The 4,997-nt window shown below is 56.4% G+C and overlaps 2 non-coding genes and 1 pseudogene across 2 annotated transcripts; all 3 read right to left on the reverse strand.

Annotated features, from left to right (window-relative positions):
- The window catches only part of LOC147871507 (large subunit ribosomal RNA), an 8,609-nt pseudogene extending 8,309 nt beyond the window's left edge, over positions 1–300 (reverse strand).
- Positions 301–809: 509 nt separating this feature from the next.
- Positions 810–965, reverse strand: LOC147871508 (5.8S ribosomal RNA). Its single transcript, XR_015538745.1, has one exon. It is a non-coding gene; the product is annotated as a 5.8S ribosomal RNA (ribosomal RNA).
- An 824-nt stretch (positions 966–1,789) lies between these two features.
- On the reverse strand, positions 1,790–3,707 carry LOC147871509 (small subunit ribosomal RNA). The gene has a single exon (XR_015538752.1). It is a non-coding gene; the product is annotated as a small subunit ribosomal RNA (ribosomal RNA).
- Between the last annotated feature and the right edge of the window lie 1,290 nt (positions 3,708–4,997).

Consider the following 4,997-nt stretch of genomic DNA (forward strand, 5'->3'; position numbering starts at 1 on the left):
TCCACTCTCAAGGAACACGACTCTGAGGAGAGTCCCCACCCGGGAGCGGCCGCGGTCCTACGGGCCTGGCACCCTCTGCGGGCGATGGCCCCATTCAAGGGAGACTTGGACTCGCTGGACCGCGCCCCGGGAGAGTGGGACCTCCCACACACGACATCTCCCTGCACGTCTCCGCGCGGGATTCCGTGCTGGGCTCTTCCCTGTTCGCTCGCAGCTACTGGGGGAATCCTTGTTAGTTTCTTTTCCTCCGCCTAGTAATATGCTTAAATTCAGCGGGTAGTCTCGCCTGATCTGAGGTCGGAAAGATGGTTTCTTGTACCGACGGGCCGATGTGAGCGGTCGGAAGCTTAGCCTCTCTCATTGAACTGATTTCTTTTTGTTTTGTTTTTTTTGTGGTCATTATTTATTGTGGTCATATCTTTCGCTCCCGCCCGGCAAGTGTGTGTCTCTCTCTCTGTCTCGGGAGTTTGCCTGTCTCCCATCACATCAAGCCGGGCGTCAGTTCTTCTCAGACGCGATCGGGGAAGGATGGGCCCCGTCGCCGAGGAGAGGAGGGCGAGCTAAGTCTATCCGCTCGCTCCACCGAACCCTGTGAAGCCTTCAAGGGCGACTGACTCCCCTTAACCTCCTCGCAGTCGCCGACGCCGCCACCGATTGCTCGGAGCGACGCCGGCGGTGCGAGGTGCAGGCTCGTCAGACCCCCCAGCGTAGGGCCGCTCGCGTGCCTTTATTTCTTTCTTTCTCTTTCTTTCTTTCTTTCTTTCCCTTATTATCTTAAAGACCGCGCGGGCCCACGGGTTTCATGTAGCCGACCCTCAGCCAGGCGTGGTCCGGGATTGGAAATCCAAGGACCGCAATGTGCGTTCGAAACGTCGATGTTCATGTGTCCTGCAGTTCACATGTCGACGCGCAATTAGCTGCGTTCTTCATCGACCCACGAGCCGAGTGATCCACCGCTCAGGGTTGTTTTTCTCTAGATTCGAGCAGAGCTTCGGGTAGGATGCTACTGCTAGTCCCGTAGGACAGGTAGTTGTTATTTTTCGAGGGGGAGCTGCCCCCAGAACAGCGGCACGGTCAGACCGCGCTCCCCTCTCGTTCAAGCGCCGCCGAAACGGCCTTGCGTGGGCAGATAAAGTGGCTTTAAGCCCAGTGCTCGCGGTCGCGCGGGTTGTCCTTGGATCCCTGAGGATCCTCGGAGCCCGCGTGCCGCCGGCACCCACTCACCATCTTTCGCTCCTACTTCCCACCTCGAGGCGGGACGGTCTTGCCGTCCCCCTCCGGGGGATTACTTCGCCGACCTGGACACCTCAGGCCGACGACGTTATCTCCGAGATCCGGCCGCTGCCAGGAAGAGCCGGTCCAATCACAGGCGAGATTACGCCTTCCGCAGAGCCCCGTTCATCTGGTTCATTCTTAATGCCTTCCTTTTATTAATTTTTGATGCGTCTTCCCCTCATTCGGGGGGAGACGGTGCGACTTTCGCCGACCGGTCCCCCCTCAGGTTGACGTCATCTATTTTTCAGTCATCAGTAGTGGTCACATATTATGATGCGTCTTCCCCCTCATGCGGGGGGAGTCGGTGCGACTTTCGCCGACCGGTCCCCCCTCAGGTTGACGTCATCTATTTTTCAGTCATCAGTAGAGGTTGTATTATCATGAATGACCAGACACGGGTACTTCCACGAGAAGGCGGTCCACTCGCAAGCGAGATTACGCACTCCCCCAGAGCCAGCAACCGTCCTCGGTTTCTTAATGCCTTCCTTCTCTGTTCGGTCACTCTCGGTGCCGTTAATGATCCTTCCGCAGGTTCACCTACGGAAACCTTGTTACGACTTTTACTTCCTCTAAATGATCAAGTTCGGGCATCTTCCCGGTGGAATCGAAGGGCCGAAACCCCGCGCCCACCGGTCCGAAGACCTCACTAAATCATTCAATCGGTAGTAGCGACGGGCGGTGTGTACAAAGGGCAGGGACGTAATCAACGCGAGCTTATGACTCGCGCTTACTGGGAATTCCTCGTTCATGGGGAACAATTGCAAGCCCCAATCCCTAGCACGAAGGAGGTTCAGCGGGTTACCCGGACCTTTCGGCCAGGGAGGACACGCTGATTCCTTCAGTGTAGCGCGCGTGCGGCCCAGAACATCTAAGGGCATCACAGACCTGTTATTGCTCAATCTCGTGCGGCTAGAAGCCGCCTGTCCCTCTAAGAAGATTAGGAGTCGCCGGTAGCACAGAGGATACCGGATGCGACTATTTAGCAGGCTAGAGTCTCGTTCGTTATCGGAATTAACCAGACAAATCGCTCCACCAACTAAGAACGGCCATGCACCACCACCCACCGAATCAAGAAAGAGCTCTCAATCTGTCAATCCTCCCGGTGTCTGGGCCTGGTGAGGTTTCCCGTGTTGAGTCAAATTAAGCCGCAGGCTCCACTCCTGGTGGTGCCCTTCCGTCAATTCCTTTAAGTTTCAGCTTTGCAACCATACTTCCCCCGGAACCCAAAAGCTTTGGTTTCCCGGAAGCCGCCCGCCGAGTCATCGGAGGAACTTCGGCGGATTGCTGGCTGGCATCGTTTATGGTTAGAACTAGGGCGGTATCTGATCGCCTTCGAACCTCTAACTTTCGTTCTTGATCAGAGAAAACATTCTTGGCAAATGCTTTCGCTTCTGTCCGTCTTGCGACGATCCAAGAATTTCACCTCTAACGTCGCAATACGAATGCCCCCGTCTGTCCCTTTTGATCATTACCTCGGGGCTTCCGAAAACCAACAAAATAGAACCGAGGTCCTATTCCATTATTCCATGCACTCGGTATTCAGGCGGCTGCTGCCTGCTTTAAGCACTCTAATTTGTTCAAAGTAAAAGTGCCGGCCCATCGTGACACTCGGTCAAGAGCACCGCGACGGGATTGTGTAGGCCCTCCCCGAGACGACCCGAGGCGTGGGAGCGTCGCCGCCCCCATCGCCCGCGGGCGCCGGCTCGGGCCACCGGCAGGACGTCCGCACGTGCGTGCCAGTTAGACACCGACGGGCGGTGAACCGGCAGCGTGGGACACAAGTCCGACTACGAGCTTTTTAACCGCAACAGCTTTAATATACGCTATTGGAGCTGGAATTACCGCGGCTGCTGGCACCAGACTTGCCCTCCAATGGATACTCGTTAAAGTCTTTAGAGTGTACTCATTCCGATTACGGGGCCTCGGATGAGTCCCGTATCGTTATTTTTCGTCACTACCTCCCCGTGCCGGGAGTGGGTAATTTGCGCGCCTGCTGCCTTCCTTGGATGTGGTAGCCGTTTCTCAGGCTCCCTCTCCGGAATCGAACCCTGATTCCCCGTTACCCGTTACAACCATGGTAGGCGCAGAGCCTACCATCGACAGTTGATAAGGCAGACATTTGAAAGATGCGTCGCCGGTTCGTAGACCGTGCGATCCGCCTCCATTTATTCAGAGTCACCAAGGCAAACGGCCGCGTGAGCGACCGATTGGTTTTGATCTAATAAAAGCGTCCCGACCGTCTCCGGTCGGGACTCGGTTGCATGTATTAGCTCTAGAATTACCACAGTTATCCAAGTAACTGTCCACCATCTAAGGAACCATAACTGATTTAATGAGCCATTCGCGGTTTCACCTTAATTTGGCTTGCACTGAGACATGCATGGCTTAATCTTTGAGACAAGCATATGACTACTGGCAGGATCAACCAGGGAACCGAAGACTCACTTGGAGCTCGTTTCTCCCCCTCCACGCGGTCCCGGATGGGTCCGGCGAGGGGGTCCAGTTCATACTTCAACGCTCGCACTCCGTGCGCCCCTGCGAGCAGGGGCCACTTCGTGCCGTTAGGGGGACGCCACGTGAGCGCCCCCAGAACCGTGGTGCCATTAGGGCACCCTTCCCTCTCTTCACTCGACATGCATAAGCGCCGAAGCGCCGTTTGGCATCGCGAGTCTAGCACGCGCCCGGACTACGAGTGAGTCGGTTGCAGTGTGTCCACGATACGCCGCCTATAGACCGTGTCCGGGGGACAGAGGGCCGCGGCATCGCGGTGGCGAAGGGTTTGCCGGGAAGGGGAACGAAGCCGGCCTTTTTCGTAAAATCGTTCCCCTGTTGCTTGCCGGGAAGGAGGACGAACCCGGTCTTTATCGTCAAATCGTCCTCCTGTTGCTTGCCGGAAAGGGGAACGAAGCCGGCCTTTTTCGTAAAATCGTTCCCCTGTTGCTTGCCGGGAAGGTGGACGAACCCGGTCTCTCTCGTAAAATCGTCCACCTGCTGCTTGCCGGGAAGGGGAACGAAGCCGGTCTTTTTCGTAAAATCGTTCCCCTGTTGCTTGCCGGGAAGGTGGACGAACCCGGTCTTTATCGTCAAATCGTCCACCTGCTGGTTGCCGGGAAGGGGAACGAAGCCGGCCTTTTTCGTAAAATCGTTCCCCTGTTGCTTGCCGGGAAGGAGGACGAACCCGGTCTTTATCGTCAAATCGTCCTCCTGTTGCTTGCCGGAAAGGGGAACGAAGCCGGCCTTTTTCGTAAAATCGTTCCCCTGTTGCTTGCCGGGAAGGTGGACGAACCCGGTCTCTCTCGTAAAATCGTCCACCTGCTGCTTGCCGGGAAGGGGAACGAAGCCGGTCTTTTTCGTAAAATCGTTCCCCTGTTGCTTGCCGGGAAGGTGGACGAACCCGGTCTTTATCGTCAAATCGTCCACCTGCTGCTTGCCGGGAAGGGGAACGAAGCCGGCCTTTTTCGTAAAATCGTTCCCCTGTCGCTTGCCGGGAAGGAGGACGAACCCGGTCTTTAACGTCAAATCGTCCTCCTGTTGCTTGCCGGAAAGGGGAACGAAGCCGGCCTTCTTCGTAAAATCGTTCCCCTGTTGCTTGCCGGGAAGGTGGACGAACCCGGTCTTTCTCGTAAAATCGTCCACCTGCTGCTTGCCGGGAAGGGGAACGAAGCCGGCCTTTTTCGTAAAATCGTTCCCCTGCCGGGCGGAGGACGGACCCGGGCTTTTCT

Source organism: Zootermopsis nevadensis, unplaced genomic scaffold (genome assembly GCF_977971745.1).
Source record: "Zootermopsis nevadensis isolate Lab colony 2312 unplaced genomic scaffold, Znev_1.0 Znev_ptg000051l, whole genome shotgun sequence".
In the NCBI taxonomy this organism is placed as follows: domain Eukaryota; kingdom Metazoa; phylum Arthropoda; class Insecta; order Blattodea; family Termopsidae; genus Zootermopsis; species Zootermopsis nevadensis.